At 35.3% G+C, this 20,373-nt stretch overlaps 1 protein-coding gene across 14 annotated transcripts in view; it reads right to left on the reverse strand.

Moving 5' to 3' along the window:
• Nucleotides 1-20,373, reverse strand: part of ERC1 (ELKS/RAB6-interacting/CAST family member 1) — a 527,112-nt gene that overhangs the window by 273,371 nt on the left and 233,368 nt on the right. The window lies entirely within an intron of this gene.

A 20,373-nucleotide genomic window follows, 5' to 3' on the forward strand; every position in this document is an offset into this window, starting at 1 on the left:
TAACTTCTTTCACTTAGCACGATACCTTCAAGATCCATCCACATTTTAATTTTTTAAGTTAAAAACTAGGGAAGTTTTTATTAATTTTAGTGGGTTAACTAGTTTTTTCATTTCTATTTCTTTTATGATTAGAGCTTCTTGTATACCAGATAAGAAAATTTTGTCTACCACAAAGTCATGGAAATATCCTATTCTTCTAAATCTTTTATTTAATTACTCATTTCACATTTAGATCTACAATATAAATACAACTGAATAAATACAGTGTAATGGTCAAAATTCATTTTTATCAAAATGGATATTCAACTAAGCACTATAAATAGCAGAAAGACTTTAATAGGCATAGTAGGAAGGCACTTTTGGTCTACTCAGCAAATGATCAGAAATAATCTATTTTTTTAAGGGTTATTTATTTTTAGAGGGAGGGGAAGAGACAGCATGCAAAAGAAAAGGAGGAGCAGAGGGAGAGAGAGAGAATCTCTAGTAGACTCCCTGCTGAGCACGGAGCCCAACACAGGGCTTGATCTCATAACCCTGAGATCATGACCTGAGCCAAAACTAAAAGTCAGACGCTCAACTGCATCCAGAAGCCCAAGACCAGAAATTAAAGTCTACTTACAAATTGTAGGAAAGATAATTTCACAATGCTTCGTATTATACATACCTTTATTTTATTTTTAAAATTTTATTTATTTATTCATGATAGTCACACAGAGAGAGACAGAGAGGCAGAGACACAGGCAGAGGGAGAAGCAGGCTCCATGCAGGGAGCCCGACGTGGGATTCGATCCCGGGTCTCCGGGATCGCGCCCCAGGCCAAAGGCAGGCGCCAAACCACTGCGCCACCCAGGGATCCCTATACATACCTTTAAATTTCATAAATAAACAATGTAATATATATATACTTTTAAATTTCATAAATAAGCAGTGTGAAATATTACATATATATAAAAGGAATATGTATATATTCCAGAACCAAGAACAATCCACACATCTATATACTCACTAATCATAAGTTTTTTGAGTGCAATTATCCAATTGTATACCCTCAGTACCCCTTGATAGGTCATCACCATTCTAAATTTGTTACTTAAACCCTTCCTTCCATTTATTTGTTTTTGCCTTTGATACATATATTCCAAAATAAATAACTTTCATTCTATCAGTTTATGAACATTGTATAAATGGAATCTTCTGACCTTATTTCATCCAACATTATGATTTTTCGTGCATTTAAAAAAAAGGGCCTACCCTATATATATATTCAAGAACCAAAAGGAAAACATCACCTACATACTCACTACATAGGAGTTAAAAGCAATGAGAGCCAACAACTTTGAGCACCTCAGCACCCAGATTATAGTTTGCTACTAAAGTGAAAGGGCTTCTTAAAAACAGAGCTGATTCCAGATTTAGGGGAAGAAATGTACAAAAGATGAACTTTGAACAATTTATGCCAGAAAGCAAGAGAAATGGGAATCGTGGCAAACAAGGATCACAATGCAGAAACCCTGATAACAAAACCAGAAAAATATATCACGAGAAAGAAAAAAAGGAAATTATACAGGAATATTCTTTCTGATTATAGGAACAAAAAAATACTAGAAAATCAAACAGAGGGAGATTAAAAAATTGAGATTTATCCTAAGACTGCAAGGTTTGTTTAATACATAAAAATATATTTCCAACAACCTTTCATGATAGAAACAGTCAAGAAAGTAGAGAAAAAGAAAAATGTTCTCAATGTGATAAAGGGCATTTATGAAAAACCGACAGCTAATATAATCTTTAATGATGAAAGATGGAATACTTTCCTTCTAAGACCAGCACCAAAAACAAGATTAGAATGTCCCTTCTCACCATGTTTATTTAATATTGTACTAGAAGCAATAGCCAGGAAAATCAGAGTATACAAAAAGTTAAAAGGTATCCACACTGGAAAGGAAGACAAAACTTTATCTAATTGAAAATGACATGATTTTATATAGTGAAAAACGCTAAGAAATCTACTAAAAAAATTATAATCAACAAGTATACAAACGTTGCATGATATAAGGTCAATATACAAAATCAACTGCCAATACACAAGCAAAGCACATTCCAAAAATGAAACTAAAAAAATAATTCCATTTAAAATAGCATCAAAAATAAAAAAAACAGCTAGGTATAAATTTAATTTAAAAATACATAACATGTATACTAAAAAATTGTAAGATTACTGAAAGAAATTAACAAAGATTTAAATAAATGGCAAAACATCATCTTCACAGATTGAAAGTCCAAAGTGATCTACAGGTTTAATGTAATCCCTATAAAGACTCACTATTTATGGAACATGGGGTTTTTATTACTTTTGGCTAAAGACACATCTTTTTAGTAACAATAAATATGTTTTAAAAGAAGCCTCCTTTTTCTTAATACACCTTGAAAGGTTTTTAAATTGTTTCATATCTCGTCAAGTTGAGATTTTTAAAAGCCTCATTTTTATTTGGAATAAAAGTTTACAACTTGATTTTTTTTTTAAAAAAAGTCAACAAACGGCAAGCACCTATTAATAAAGGTCTTAAATACTTGTCAGAAAACACTCACACAGAAGAAACTGTCATAGCCACCCCCACTTTCAGCAACCACAACCCAGACCAGTCACAGCCATCAACATGGAAGAATCTCCACCAGCAAAAATATTACAACTTGCTGAAAGCTCAGATGCTAGTCAGCATTTTTTAGCAATAAAATATTTTTTAAATTAAGGCATGTACATTGTTTTTTTAGACATAATGCTATTGCACACCTAATAAACTACAATATAGTGTAAACATAACACACACACACACACACACACACACACACACACGGAAACCAAAAAATTCATTTGACTCACTTTATTGCCATATTCGATTTATTGTAGTGGTCTGGAACCAAACTGGCAATGTCTCCAAGGTATGCCTGTATATGCATGTATATGCAAACACGTAGCACACACATACACACTGTATTCAATATATACCCAATTGGTTTTGTTTCTCTGGGGAAACCTAACCAATAAATAACAAATATATAATACTGTTAAATTAATACAACTAATTATATTAATATAACATATAGCAAGTATATTAACATATAAAATATATTACATATGTTAAATGTACATTTTATAAGAAACTATATATAATATATAATGCACAATATAGATTATAAAATACATATATGTTTCATATATGCGTGTGTGTTTTATATAAGTAGCTGGCTCATGTGATTATGGAATCTGACAGGTGCCAAGGCCTGTAAACTGAATGGGCATGCTCAAGACCCAAGAGAGGCAATAGTGAAGTTCTGATCCAAAGATTGGCCGACTCAAGACTCAGGAAGAGCCAGTATTCCAGTTAGAATCCAAGAGCAGGCAAAAGCCAACATCCCACTTCAAACACAGTCAGGATTTACTCTTATAGTCAGGGGAGAGGAATCAACTGACTGGAAAGCCTGAATAGAACAGGATGAGGGCCACTCACCTTACAGAAAGCAATGTGATTGATTCAAATGTTAATCTCATTGATTTAAATGTTAATCTCATCCAAAACACCCTCAGAAAAACACCTAAAATAAAGTCTGACCAAGTATCTGGGCACCCTGTGGCCCAGGCAAGTTGACACATAAAATTAACCATCACAGTTTACTGTTATTTTGTAGTTGTTATATAATACCTGACTGAAAAGCTATCTAAGAGTGTTAAGTATTGTGTTTGACATCTGATCGTTAACTACCTGGAATTGCTTTTCTGTGTATCGTGTGAGGTAGGGAGCCAATTTCATTTTTCCCCAGAAGAACATCCAATATCTCAGTATAATTTATTAAAAATCCATTTTATCCTAACCTTTGACATTCATCAAGTATCTTCATAAGCATGGGTAAGTGTCTGTGCTTTCTATTATAATCCACTAGTTTGCCTATTCTTAAAAAACTACACTGTCTTAATTGTTATAGCTTTATATCTAGAACAAATCTTCTCTTTTCAAAAGCATCTTTGCTATTTTTGAATTTTTGCAAAAAATATTTACTAAGTCTACCATAGTCTGCACTGCCTCAGTCTACCACAATGTTGAACAGAAATGATGACAGCATGTATTCTATTTTATTTTTCATCCTAAAAGAATTGCTTTAACAGTTTTATCTGTAAGTAGTAGAACTTTTTAAAAAAAGATTTATGTGTTTATTTGAGAGAGAGCAAGCCTGACTGGGAGGGGCAAGGAAGAGAGAATCTCAAACAGATTCCATGCTAAACATGGAGACTGATGTGAGTCTCAATCTCCTGACCCTGAGATCACGACCTGAGTGAAAGCCAAGAATCAGATGCTCAAATGACTTCACCACCTAGGTGCACAAGTAGTATAATTTTTAATAGATATTCTTTATCAGGATAAGGAAATTTCCTTCTTAGATATTCTCCCAAAGAAGACATATAGATGGGGATGCCTGGGTGGCTCAGCGGTTGAGCGTCTGCCTTTGGCTCAGGTCATGATCTCAGGGTCATGGGATTGAGTCCCGCATTCGGCTCCCCACAGGGAGCCTGCTTCTCCCTCTGCCTATGCCTCTGCCTTTCTCTCTGTGTCTCTCATGAATAAATAAAAAATCTTTTTAAAAAATTTTTAAAAAGACATATAGATGGCCAACAGACACATGAAAAAATTCTATTCATCACTTATCATAAAGGAAAGGCAATTCAAAATTACAATGACATATCACCTTACATCTCTTAGAATGGTAAAAATCAGTATACAAGAAACTGGTGTTGGCAAGGATGTGGACAAAGGGGAACCCTCTTGTACTACTGGTGGGAATGCAAACTGGTGCAGCCATTCTGGAAAACAGTATGGAGTTTCTTAAAAAAGTTAAAAATAGATGATCCAGCAACTGCACTACTATTTACCCAAATAATACAAAAATACTAATTCAAAAGGACACATGAACCCCAATGTTTATAACAGCATTACCTACAATAGCTGAATTAAATTATAGAAAGAGCCCAAGTGTCCACCAACTGATGAACGGATTAAGAAGATGTGGTGTGTGTATACATGTGTATAAACATACACAGACACATGTGCACACAACAGATTATTCAATCATAAAAAAGAATGAAATCTTGCCATTTGCAGCTAAATGGATAGAGCTAGAGAGTATTATGCTGAGTAAAATAGAGAAAGACATGTGGTTTCACTCATATGCAGAATTTAAGGAAAAAAAAAAAAAAACAAGCAAGCAAGGGGGGAAAAAAGAGAGAGAGAGGAAAACCAAGAAAGAGCCTCTTAACTACAGAGAACAAACTGATGGGTTACCGAATAGGGTATGGGTTGGGGGGAGATGGGGCTCAGTAGGTGATGTATCGAAGTCTTGAATCATTATATTATACATCTGAAACTAATATTACACTGTAGTTAATTAACTGTAATTTAAATAAAAACTTAAAAAAAATTCCTTGCCAGTTAAAAAAATTAAAGTTTCTACATTTATTGAGATGATATGACTTTTTCCCTATCATTTAAAAAAATTTTTTCCCTATCACCTTTTAATGTGGCAGACTATAGTAATGAATTTCTTAAAGACATCAATCTTGACTCCTGGAATAGGCCTAAAACAAATGTCTTCATGCTTATTTTTCTCTTTCATATACACTAACTTTATTTATTTATTAGTCATTTATTCATGAGAGAGAGAGAGAGAGAGAGAGGGTGGGGGGGGCGGGGCAGAGACATAGGCAGAGGGAGAAGCAGGCTCCATGCAGGGAGCCTGACATGGGATTCGATCTCCGGACTCCAGGATCACGCCCTGGGCTGAAGGCAGTGAAGGCTGCTAAGCCACCTAGGGATCCCGCATACACACTAACTTTAAATTGGCAATATTTTATTTAGGAATTTTTGCATTTATGTTCATGGTTGAGATAGACCTAAACTTTACCTTTCCTATATTAACTTTGTCAAGTTTTGTTTTGTTTTAAAGATTTTATTTATTTATTCATCAAAGACACAGAGACATAGGTGGAGGGAGAAGCAGGCTCCCTGTAGGGAGCCTGATGTGGGACCTGATCCCAAGACCCCAGGATCACGACCTGAGCCAAAGGTAGAAGCTCAACTGCTAAGCCACCCTGGTACCACAACTTTTCAAGTTTTGATATGAAGTTATGCTTATCTTATAAAATATGTTGGTGATTAATTATTTCCTCTTTTTTATTTTCTGGAATTGTTTCTGTAAGACTAAGATTATTTGTTCCTTTTACATTTATTACAAAATCAACTCTCTAGGCTTGAAATCTGTAGGAAAAAAATTATTACTGACAAATTTTTTTCAAGTTTTCTTTTTCAGATTTAGCTAGTGTTGCTAATTTTTTTTTTGCATTTGCTTATTTAGTCTATATTTGATATGTACTGGCAAAATATTCTTGTATCTTTTTAATACTTACAGGACTTGTAGTTATAAGTCCTGTATCGCTTCAAACATTGTTCACTGTGACGACTTTTTTTTTTCAGTATGACCAAAGGCCTGTCAATTTTCTTAATTTTTCAAAGGACCAATTTTGGGCATTGTGAGTCTCTTTTAAACAGGGTGAGAAGGGGTGCCTGGGTGGTTCTGTTCATTAAGCATCAGACTCTTGATCTCAGCTCAGGGGCTTGATCATGAGTCCAGGCCTTGTGTTGAGCTCCATTAAAAAAAATAATAATAAATAAAATAAAATAAAAAGGTTGGGGAAGTTGGTTGTCCATTAGATTCTCCATCTTGGGCTGCCATGGACCTTTTTTCTTCCAAGATGTTCAAGTTTAACAGTTACTGTTCAAGTTTAACAGCTCATCAAGTACCTATATTTGAATTCCCTGTCTATTCATCTCCTGATAATTTATTTTCTTTCCAAATTATGATACATATTTCATTAACCCTCTTCAATTGTTTCTGTGGAAGTTGTTTTCCTAACATCTAGTCTTCTGTGTTGACAGACATGTTTTAACTTTCATTCTATACTTCCACTTACAGGATTTTGCTTTTAGTAAAATTTAATTTTCTTCACAATTGCTTTATTTTCCCATCCATTTTAGTGCCAGATACTCAAGGTATTCCTACCTCAGATTATACATACAACCAAGTAAGTTTTAAAACCTTTTTCTATTTAAGGCTAGAATGGTACCACAGGCCAGGATTTCCAAATAATTATCTCATTTGTGCTTGGGCTCTAGCCAGGGAAACAGTTTCAAGGTCAAACTGAAATACTCTGTTACTTTTCTACAACCCCAGCAAACACATCCAACTACCTCCATTTGGATAATCTATTCCATCACATGCCTACCACACAGCAGTTATTACAATTTTAGGTATAGTCACTGAGAGATGGAGGTAATGAAAGTGAGGAGAAGAAACGAAGAGATATATTACACATTAAACAATGAAGAAATTCTCCACCATTTAAAAATGTGCTCCAGGTCACAGTATGATCTTCAGAAACATATGTTTCAAGACAAAAAAAGTCCAGGCCAGAGCTGGATTCAAGTATGCAACTTAACTGCCTCCAGTAACATATTAAGAGAAAGCACAGGGCTTGATAGTGTGCATTGCCAGCAGGACCAGATGGTTTGCTTAAATCACAAGCTAATAAACTTTTACTCAGAATAAGGAGGAACAAATTATGACTTTACCACAGACCCATTTTCCTTAAGAAAGCAAAGCAATTAGGTGCTTCAGGTGCTGGCAAGAATGTGTTTTCAAGTTTCCCACCTTCTTCTGTTCCCCAATCGAGAACAAAATACTTTTTTGTAGTTTCCAAGATGCTTATGGAAAATCTTGTTACAGTTTCTTAGGGGGGTAAGAAGCATAAGCCTCCAAAGGAATAAAACGATTAGAGAAAAAAAGAAGTGTACAAAGGGAAGATTACCTAGAGGTTAAGCATTCATCATAGAAGTCAGATTTTCATTTGAGAAGTCCACTAGTTCTTTTGATTTCAAAGAAATTCTAGATTAGGAACCACTCTGTTATATAATTACCAAAATTAAACAAAAAAATTGCCATGTTCCTGAGTTGAGCATTTTTGAAGTATTAGTGAGTACTTACACACATACATACCTTCTACTGTCCTCTCCCAACAAACTCCTTTAGGTATCACACAACACTACTACGGAGAATTTAAATTTATGGAATTTCTAAAACATGTATCCTAGTATTTATACTAGAAATATTCTCTTTTCCCATTATGTTATTTTTGTCAACATGTGGTAATTCTTTGACAAGATACAACACCAATCATACAGCATTTTATGAATAGAAAATAGCTATAGCTATTATAACAATAGTAACAACACAATAGCAACTTACCTTGTTTGAATACTTTGTTCAAAACACTTTACAGGTATCATTTGTTAAATGCTCAAAATGATCCTATGAGGTTGGATATTAGGTATTATTATTATTTCACTTTTACAGAAGACAATACAGGTTTGGAGGGTTGAAGTGCCTTATTCAAGGTCATAATATCTAGAGAGGATAGAATCAGGATTGCAACCTAGACAGTGAGACTCCACTGTATTCAGAGTTAATGCTGCTTTGCTACAGTGTGCCAGTATTCCACAACAGCTTTCCACAATTATATCTAATAAGTCACCCTGTGGAGTGTTCTCATGCCCAATTTTGCATCTTTCCATCTTTCCTTTCTCTCCCTTTTCTCCTACTCCCTAAATATTAATTCCTACCCTGTGCTAGGTATTATGTGTAAGCACTGAAGATATAACAGAAACAAAACAGAAATAGTTCTCTATAGCTCTTGAGCTTTCAGTCTATATAGAAATAGTCATTAATAAAATTCATAAATATTTAATTATAAACTGTGTATAGTGCTATGTAGGATGTACATAATGCCATGAGAGTAACATGAGGCTTTGATCTGTTTTGGGGGCCTGGAGAGTTTCCCCAAGAAAGTAAGGAGCAGATGGGGAGGAAAGGGGCATTCTGACTTGTATAATAGCCCTAAAGAGGGAAAATAAAATGAGAAGATAAAAGATACAAGCCCTGAGAAGAAGGAGAAGGGTGCAAATGTGGTAGGAAAGGGAGAAAGGGGCTAGATGTAGAAGGATCTTTATAGGCCGTATGAGGGATTTGGGCTTTTATTGCAAATACAGTAGGAAGATCCCAAAGGAATCTGACTAAATAGAGGAACAAGAGGATTCAGAATGTGAAAATTAGAATTACTAAAATAATGGAACAAGGATTCTAAGCTGAACAAAGAGAGAAACAAAGATAGGGACTACAGAGGGAAGGAAAGACAGGGCTAATGGATTAGGATGAAGCAAAAGGAGAAAAAGAGGTTCAAATGACATGGAAAGATAGTTCAAATGAACAAGAATGCTAAAATAATATGCAGTTGTGTGTATGTGTGTTTTAAGATTTTATTTATTTATTCATCAGAGACACAGAAAGAGAGACAAAGAAACAGGCAGAGGGAGAAGCAGGCTCCATGCAGGGATCCTGATGTGGGACATGATCCTGGAACTCCAGGATCATGCCCTGGGCCAAAGGCAGGTGCTAAACCACTGAGCCACCCTGGGATCCCTGCAGTTGTGTTTAAAGAGGAAGATACTATAATGAGTGAATGTGGAGGTATGCTAGATTACAACAAAATTTAGAATGCCAAATATGAGATGAAGAAAGTCAATGGAGACAAAGGTCAAGAAACTGAAAGAATGCATGCAGATTCTAAAGTCAGTGGGATAACAATCTTTAATGAAGACCTTCATTGCTCTATCTGAATGGCATGAGACTTGAAGAAGTAGGGGTTCTCATAAAAATGTCATATATTAAATAGTCTGAAGATATAAAAGAAAACAAGAAGGCTGAAAGTCCCACCTCTAACCCTGTGGTTCAGAAGAAACTTGTATTTGTCACCAGAAAGAGTTGCTGGAAGTCATAAAGGAAAGGCCAAATTATACTTCAGGCAAAGAAGGTGAAAGCTTGTTCAAGAAGAAAAAGAGAAGATCAAATATGGCATGATTTCACTCATATGTGAAATTCAAGAAACAAACAAACAAACAAAAATGAACAAACACAAAAGAGACAAAGAAACAAACTCTTCAATACAGAGAACCAACTGATGGTTACCAGAGGAGAGGTGGGTGGGCATATGGGTGAAATAAAGGGGATTAAGACAAATGAATCTGTGATCACACAGTAGGAAGATGTAGAAGGAATAAGGAGAATATTCTGAGCCAAGAAAGTACTGAACAGATAGGGATAATGATGCAGTACAGATGATTGGGGGCTTATTTTCTGGATGAAGTCTAATGAAATTTAGAATGAAAAGTGCAGTAAAATTAACCCTACTAGATTCTTTGAAAAGGGTGGGCACTGGTCCCATTGTACCATGACTTCGAAATAAAGATGTTACCAAAGTAAGAATTAATAATTATTTTCTTAATGCATATGACTTATATGATAGGACTGATTTAATTTTCTGTTCTGTTTATTGAAAATAAGATATTATAAGTCAGTCCTGAAGTAACTTAATGGTAACAGATACCACTGAATTCGGCAGTATATTCAACTTAGGAATTGTAAGATACTACTGCTTTCTTTTCCTCCTGATTTAATGAAGAACCCAAATATGAGTCGGAGTCACATATATATAGCACTGAGAAAGAAACCAAAGAAAACACATTTCTCCAATTCAACTTTGAGACACATTAGATTTCCTGACTTTTTTATTTATTTGAGAGAGACACAGATAGCGAGAGAGAACATAAGCACAGAGAAAAGGGAGAAGCAGGCTCCACTGAGCAGGGCACCTGACATGGGGCTCAATCCCAGGACCTGGGAATCATAACCTGAGCTGAAGACAGATGCTGTACTGATTGGGCCACCCAGGTGCCCTGATTTCTTGACCTTTTAAGTAGTGTCGCATTTACCTAATAAGTAAACATTGTCAAAGGTTTGTGAATGTAAATAAAATTAGCAATGAGACTTTAAATAATTAAAGTGCTCCACTGGTAAGCAATTTACAAAATGTTTTTACCATCCCTCATAGCTTACATTCCCACTGGGCACTTAATGATGTTGGGTATTTCTATAAAAGCATATGGTTTATAAGAATCTACAGTTAAGACTGACTTGTAGAAGATGTCTTACAATGTAAATGCACAATGATTGGTTGTGTTTTTTCATCAGCAACTGCCTTTAAGTTTCTAGTAATATTATGCTGTGGTAACAAATCTTTAGCTGAAGATAAATTTTTTTAATTGAAGTGTAATTGATATACAATACCCTTTTAGTTTGAGGTGTACATCATGGTGATTTAATATCTTTATACATTATGAAATGATCTCCACAATATGTCTAGTTACCATCTGTCATATTCCATATGCTATATATTACATCCCCATGACTAATTTATTTTATTTATTTTTTTGACTAATTTATTTTATAACTGGATGTTTGTACCTCTTAATCCCCTTCACCTATTTCACCCATCCCCCAAATCTTCTCTACTCTAATAACCAATAGTCTGTTCTCTATAAGTCTCTTTCTGTTTTCTTTGATCATGTTCTTTTTTTATATTCCACATATAAGTAAAATCATATAGTATTTGTCTTTCTCTGACTTATTCCACACAGCATAATACCTTCTAGGTCCATCCATGTTGTTGCAAATGGCAAGATTTCATTGTTTCAAAAGTTTAAAGAGTGGAAACAAAACAATGGAAAGAACAAGCCATCTCAATTTTTCTTTTTTCTTTATCAACCTAGAGGGCTTGGGTAGATAAACCCTATAAAAAAGCCTCATCATTCCTAAGTGGGGCTTTAAAAATCAGACAACAATAAAATGTGGGTGCACATTTTCAAAGCAAAGCAAATGTTCCCCTGCTACTATGAATCTCATCATTTGAGTCACTGAGGCTGGAAAGCATCTTTAGGAAGGGCTAATGTTTTTCACACTGTCCATTCCACTTAGGTGATTTTTTGGTAACAAAGCATCAAAACTAAAAACTAAAAATCTGAATTAAAGCACTCAAAACCAGTTTTTTTTTTTGTTTCTTTTCTATTTTTTTATTTTTTTATTTATGATAGTCACACAGAGAGAGAGAGGCAGAGACACAGGCAGAGGGAGAAGCAGGCTCCATGCACTGGGAGCCCGATGTGGGATTCGATCCCGGGTCTCCAAGATTGCGCCCTGGGCCAAAGGCAGGCGCTAAACCCCTGCGCCACCCAGGGATCCCCGTTTGTTTCTTTTTTCAGAAGATTGTTACTTGATTAAGATCTCCTATAATTTGCTTACTTCAGCCACCTAGCAGTTCATACCAGAATCAAGTAAAACAAAAATTTAGTAATTGCCTGGGTTCACATACACTCCATGGCTCTTCTCTAGAAAAGGATAGAAATAATCTAAGTAACATCACATTTTCTTTCTCTAGCATCAGTAACAAAGATGTGGTAACCATAATTTTACACTCTTCTGCATCTGGGTCTGAAAGCTCTTTATATCTCATTAGAGTTTGTGACAAACAAGTAATTCAGGGAAATATAAATAGAGGTGGAAAGACAACACTTCCCTTGAACTTTGAGCTCTAGCAAATTCTCTTCTAAAAAAAATTTTGGGGGGGGAATCTCTAGGAAGTCAAGACATCAGGCTAAAGTACATGCTAGGAGAGTTGTACAAGCTGTCCAGCTTTTGAGAAGAAATTTCCTTTGTAATTATAATCATTTGGCCATTTCATATGGAAAAAACATTAATTTCTTTTCATCACAGAGAACAGCAATCCCCTGACTAGCATAAAGTCACAGAGAACAAAGCATTAGAATTTGAGATGCTTTTCTAAGATCAAATGAACAATTTGAATAAAACAGCTTCATACTCTTCCCTTAGGTTTTCAACAATGTAAGTTTACGGGCACTTTAATGGAAATTTTTAATCCCTCATATTTGCATTGCTGGAAAAAAGTCAAACAGTCACCTAAAAGTAAAAAGAGTGATATTTCATCTATGCAGATACATTTTTTGTGGAGAAAACATGATTTCAATATAACCTCTGGAAAATGGTTACCAAAAAAATACTAACAAATGAAATGACAGTTATATGACCTTATCAAAAATTTATTAGTCAAAGAAGAAAAATAAAAGGGTAGGATTTAAGATCTGCAACCCAAGAATACCAGAGAGAACTCATAAGCATCCCATAGTGTGTATGTGTACACACACACACACACACACACACACACACACACGTACATACACAATTATTCTGGCCACAGTAACAACAAAGCTCAACATTTGTCTTTATAGGCCACTAAAACACTTGTGGGGCTAATAATTTAGTTCACTCCACTACAGAGGCTTAGAAAGATTATGAGCCATACCCTAAATCATAGCTAGTAAACAGAAGAGCTAGAAGCCACATCATTAACTTCTGGTTCACTGCACTAGCCCTTATTACCCCTTTATTCATTCATTAAAGAGAGTGGAGATAAGAGATAGGGACAAATGAGTGCCAAAATAGAGCATGGGCCGTGCCACACATAGAAACTATCTGTTATGTAGGATAAATCCTGCTGTGCATATTTCTCTAGGAAAATATGTTTTATTGAAAACATCCAGGAAGGTGCAGCCAAGGAGAACATAAACTGCATATAAAAATCAGTGGGAAGCCATCTGACTCTCATGACTTCACCTTCAGTAATACCTTGGATGACTGCCTCTACCGTGAGTAACTTGGTTTATCAAACTTCTCAGTAGGAGACAATAGAATAAGGGCCAAACATCCTGAGAACTCATTACAAGCAAACTAAATATCATCTGCTACAGATCTGTCACATAGATTCCAAAAGTGCTTCCCAGTGCAGTAGTGGTTATACAGTTTAGTCAGAAGTACAAAAACATGTCTACTTTGAAAACCAATATTGGGCAGCCGGGGCGCCCGCCTTCAGCCCAGGGCGTGATCCTGAAGACCCAGGATCAAGTCCCACATCGGGCTCCCTGCATGGAGCCTGCTTCTCCCTCTGCCTGTGTCTCTGCCTCTCTCTGTCTCTGTCTCTGTCTCTCTCTCGAATGAACGAATGAATGAATGAATACATACATAAATAAAATCCTTTAAAAAAAAAGAATGAAAGAAAACCAGTATCTACAGATTTTGCCACTCATCTCTGTGGTTCAGTTTTGGGGTATGCCAAGGCTTTATTTCTTTTCCACTGCAGTGAATTTTTCATTTGATTATAACTTTTAAAAACATAGATGTGGTCCTTTTATTGAATGAAAAGGAAAAACCAAGCCAAAATTTAGAAACATAGATATTTCCTGAACTTCCATAATAATATAATCATATACTATTTTATCAAACATTTTTCAAGAGCAAAAAACTATAATAAAAAAGGCAAACCAGGGATGCCTGAGTGGCTCAGCGCCCTCGGCTCAGCGTGTGATCTCCAGTGCAGGGATCAAGTCCCATACTGGGCTCCCTGTGAGGAGCCTGCTTCTCCCTCTATGTCTCTGTCTCTCATGAATAAATAAATAAAATCTTTTTTTTTTTAAGACAAACTCAAATGCATTTACTTTAAGAATTACTGTTACAAACCACTTGTGTAAAAAGATTAAAAAAAAATTTTTTTTGGTCATACCATCACATGCGGTTATTTCTTGGGAGCTCCAGTTTCCCCTTCAGAATTTACTTGTTGTCTACTGACCCCATCTGGCAAATAGAGGAAGTCATAGTGCCTAAAGCTTCTGCCAAAGTCAGCCCTTTTGATATATATATGGAAATTTTAAGGGGGGAAAAAACCCCAAGATCAGGGGGCAAAATAATAGAAGGATTCTTAGCTTTATCTTTCTATAATAGATGATGAGAAGGAAAACACTGTAATTTTAAAAAGGTCATGCCACTGACTTGTAATAATTTTAAATTCCAGGCTGAGCCCTACTCTCACTGCATGCCACATATAAAATCTCCGTATTTTTACTGCCCTGTTATTTATAAAGTTTCCTGTCTTCTTTTTCAAGTATACTACACATGACTCCATCAAATGATTATCTTTTAGGGCTGTCAGTATTCTAAATCAAAGAATTCATGTTCCTGCCTTTTCCTTGTTACTCTTCAAGATGCTTGTTCGTATTCTGATTTTTATTGGAAGAGTTTTATTAAAACCCTAAGCTCTTTTCTTTGTTTAACACAATGATGAGGAAATTATTTCAAAATTGTATCCAGCATACCTGGGTGAATAACATTTTAAACAGTGTAAGGTAGCTTAAATTTCAAGTACAGAGTTACTAAAAGGGGAGAAAGAGAAATGTCTGTTTAAACCATGCAAATTGGACTTGAACCTACAGGCTTTAGTTGTCTGCCATTCCTACTATCTACTAAAGGGGATAAAAATTATGAGGAAAAATTAAAGGAGAGTTTTAAGAACACACTGAAAACTCCATTTTATTCACCATCTGACTTACTGCACATTTGTGAAAGTGGCTACAACATTAACATGAAATTTCAATTCTTCTTTTGAAAATTCATCCTCTGGGACATTTGAGTTTTTAGCCCTACAATTATTTGAAGGTATCTGGGTAATTTCCATTAATAAGTGAATTGAAATGCAGAATAATATCGGGTTGCCATTGCTACAGAATCTATCATTCCTTTAACTTAAAGCCCATTTCATACATCTTTCTAAGATCAAAAGAAGAAGAAGTCTAAACATGAAGATTTCTGCTCTGGCAGGGTACAGCCATTTACTTCTTCTTTCAACAAGCCATAGATGGCAGAATTCTCTTTGAAGTGGCAGCCCTGTTGGCCTTTGAAGTCCCTTGTCAATTGCAGAATGGCTCTGGTGGGGTTTGTTTTGTAGCCAGCTGTCACCATGAAGGCAGACATGACGTATTTCCAGCAGTCTCACTTCAGGGTCTGTCAAGTGACTGATTTCATAACCAGTCACCATAACAAAGGAGATTCAAACTCATTGACATTAGAACAAGAGTCTACAATGAAACTAAGTTCCTCTTGACAGAGCTTGATTTAAATATTGAAATGATTACACAATGGCAAAGAGAAAATGATTGTGAATTTAACTGTCACCATTTCAGACTCTTGGAATATTAAAAATGTACTATGTGTTTACCAATAAAATGTTTCATAATAACTTATTTTTTTAAATGAAGTATCTCTGAACAAAATACCTTCAATCTTCGCACTGACCAAAACTGACTGACTTCTGCAGACATCAGTAATCTGTTTTAAAAGCACAGCTTATACTGCTAATTTACAACTGGATTTTCTTCCAAGACTGAATGATTCCACATAGTTCTGAGAAACATGTTTGTCTTTCTATTACTTTTAGACAGCTCACTCACCTCAAAAATCCCTATCACTACCAACATAAAAATAGGTTTAAGACATAAAAGGATAGTGAAAAAAATGATAAGCTTCTACAAACTATATAGATAGCCCATTAGAGTACTGTATACAAGCAAACAATCTTAATATTACAAATCTAGCTTTAAGGTAAGAGATGTGACACAAATCCTGAAAAACCTAATGTCAAATTTACCAATGATGATCAGAAGTATCAGTCCTACTGGAAGGAAATAAAGTAGTATCAAAAACATTTTCATCCTAATTTGATCACATCTGTTGTGTAGAATGTTTTGAATTTTTACATGTTTGTATAACATGGCTTACTGCTATTTCAGAGTTGAAGACTAGGTGATACATAACACCACTCTTTGCTAGCACCCACTATCTGCTAGGTGGGATAGAGTGCTATGCATTCACTGCATGAGACATAAGTCTTCTTAATTCCCACCATAAGGGTAAGTCAAGGATAATGAGGATTTCTAAATTTTATTTTTCCATTATAGCTAACCATGCTCTAAAATCAAACACTCTACACCACAAAAAAAATAAGCCTTCAAATAATAATATCTAATTCGTTAAATCTACAATTATGAAATCTTTCTTGTTTCTCTGGCAGATGACAAAGTACTTCATCAAATCTCATGAAGAGGAACTGCAGGGGCACCTATGTGGCTCAGGGGTTGAGTGTCTGCCTTTGGCTCAGGTAGTGATATGGGGTCCTGAGATTGAGTCCCTGCAGGGAGCCTGCTTCTCCCTCTGCCTATGTCTCTGGCTCTTTCTCTGTGTCTCTCATGAATAAATAAATAAAATCTTAAAAAAAAGGGGGGGGGCAGCCTGGATGGCTCAGCGGTTTAGCACCGCCTTCAGTCCAGGGTGTGATCCCAGAGACCCAAGATCGAGTTCCACATTGGGCTCCCTGCATGGAGCCTGCTTTTCCCTCTGCCTGTGTTTCTGCCCCTCTCTCTCTCTCTCTCTCTCTGTCTCTATGAATAAATAAATAAAATGTTTAAAAAAAGAAGAAGAATTGCAAGAAAGAATAAAAAGAACTCAAAGTATTTTTGTAATAACTCAAAATATTTTTTGGTAACTAATATAAATCTCATAAAATTGCCATTGAACTTTTACATCATTTAGTATATAAAGTGAGGCTTCTGTTACCAGGAGTGCAAAGATTCAGGAGGTCAGAATAAAATTTCATTCATTCACTCCCTATTAATTCATACACTCAACAAATATTCACTGAATGCCACTATGTACCAGACATGATGGTAGGTCCTAAGGATACGACAGTAAACAATACAGCCTCTGCCCTCAAGGAGCTTTCATTCTAATAGAGAAGATGGAGATACTCTCTTAAAGTAACAGACAGTAAATAAGTAATAATAACACAATGTTGTCCAACAAATAGTACAGAATGCTGCTGAGAAACATGGGAGAGACATATAACTCAGTCTTAGGAAGTAAGAGAAGGTTTTATGGAAAGAGAATTAAGATTTATCCAGACAAGAGAATGGAATAAAGGGAGGGAACATAAAGTTCAATAAATACAAACCATTCTTCATTCTTCTGCAAAAGGACCCAATGAGCCCTGATGTTCTTTTTCTCTCTAGGAAACATTTCTATATCTAATAATTTAAGTGATTAAATACTATTAAGTATTTCTCATGATTACCAGCAGTTAATAGGTAATCAATAAATGTCAGTATCTCAAGCCCTTTAATTGTATTAAAGAGCAGGAGGCTATGTACTTTCAGTATGTCACATTTTCTAGCAATAATAGAGAGTAAAGAGGTACTTTCTCAATTTATGTGCATTAGAGAGTAATTGAAGTCTATATTTTTAGCTTACAGCACATTTCTGAGCTAAAGCCATATATCGAAATCCCTAGGTGACAACTCCTTCAGGAGAAAGAAGGCAAGGTATCCCTAAATTGATATACACATAACTGAATCCCCACCCTAAACTCTTCTTCTTCCAGTTTTCCCCATAGTTCAATAAACACCACCAACAACAACTTAGCTTTCATGGCAGAAAATATGGCCATCAGCCTTGCCCCCTCCCTCTCCCTGATCTTCACATGGAAAAATCAGCAAATCCTAAAGAAATCTCTCCATCTCAACTGCCAACACTCAACCATCTTCCTGGATTATGCAAGATCTTCCTAACAGGTACTCCCCATTGTGCCCTTGTTTATTTATTTTTTCCCTACTTATCCTCTATTTATTTTTCATATAATTGCCAGGAATAATTTTAAAACATAAAATGGATTTTTATCATTCTTCTGCTTAAAATGATTTAAAGGCTAACCATTACAATTAAGATAAAATCTAAAATCACTGATATGACCATCCTACATAATCAGGTTCCTGCCTACCTCTCCAGTTTCATGTCATACCATCTGTTCTTTTATTCCTTTATTCATTCACTCACTCACTCACTCACCTACCTACCCACTCAGCCACCAACTCACTTCTACTCAGCATTCTCCACTAACTGGTAGTTTTCTTTTAGTTCTATAGCATAACTGTGCCATGCTTTTCCCATTATTAGGGTGTTCACACATGTGGTCTCCACTGAAGTAAATTCCTCAGCATTCTAAATCTCACCCATTCCTGACACATTTTCATGTGTCAATTTAAGTATCAATGTCTTAGAGATGCCTTCTCTGGCCATTTATTCTAAATAAGTTCCCTTTGTTATACTTTTTTTATAATTCTATTCTTCCATTTATTTGCCTGTATCACAATCCTAAAGAATATGTTTATGTCTGTGATCATGTGATTAATCTCCTTAGCATAGAAGCACCAGGAGGAAAGGGACCATATTTGGTTTGTTCACTAATATATTCTCAGTTTCTAGCACATAGTAGACTCTCAATAAGCATTACTTGGAATGAATAACAGAGTAATGTAAGAAACGGTAATTCCGAAGCCATTAAATTCTTAACAACACTAGGGCGGCATATTCTATGGACAGACACCTCTTTCTCACTTCTATAATTTTTCTGCTTTTCCTACTTGAATTCCATCATGCATGCTATTAACTGAAGTATCTGATATTGTATGAACATTGGGTAATACACACACACACACAATTATGATATCTCTTGAAAGTGACCTAGTCCTTTACTAACCTAGTCTTTTCAACATTATTTCTTAAAGGAATAATTATTTTTGACAAATAGGTTTTTAGACCGCAGATGTTTTTCCAAAAAGAAAAAAAAAAGGATCAACAACGTCAGGAAAGTGCTTGTCCTTATATTTATCAGTACAACAACTCTGTCAGGCTCAGGAGGAAAAACTAAATGGTAGTTGCTCTATGTGTATGTGTAAGTATCCATCCATCTAACACAGTATTCATTACAGAAGCCACTAGTCAGAGATGGTCATTTAAATTTAATTAACAGTAAAAATTTGTAAAAATTCAGTTTTTAGAGGTTTTAGACACATTTTAAGTATTCAACAGCAATGTGTGGCTAGGAGCTGCCATACTGAACGGAAGAGGTATAAAACATTTCCACTGTGTAAAAGTTATATTGAGTAGTGCTGCTATAAAGACTACAGAGGCTTTGGTCACAATAAGCACTTGTGAAGAAAAAATGTATACTCCTAGAATTCACTTTATGTCCAAAGAAAAAAGTAACTTCTGTTTGGAACTCAAATCCTTTTAATACAGAATGGTATTTGGATACCATACCTGGGCACTAGGAGGGTACACTACAACTGAAATTAATTTTTTAAGGTATTTTTGGGACACAGGAAATGTGTGTTTGTGTGTGTGTGTGTCTGTGAGCCCGCGCATGCGTGCACATGCGTTTAAGAGAAAAAAACCATGACTATCCAAACAGGTATTTCCAATTTAAGATTATGCTGATCAAACACAAATTTTTTTTAATCTTAAATTTTCTGTAACTTCCTACTTCTACAAATAAGGTCTAAGCATAATGTTCTCAAATCCTTATTTTGTTTTAAATTGTGTTAAAGAAAGTATTATTTTTCTTTCCCTCTCTGCTTTCCTTCCTAA

The sequence above is a fragment of the Nyctereutes procyonoides genome, unplaced genomic scaffold (genome assembly GCF_905146905.1).
Source record: "Nyctereutes procyonoides isolate TBG_1078 unplaced genomic scaffold, NYPRO_anot_genome, whole genome shotgun sequence".
In the NCBI taxonomy this organism is placed as follows: Eukaryota; Metazoa; Chordata; class Mammalia; order Carnivora; family Canidae; genus Nyctereutes; species Nyctereutes procyonoides.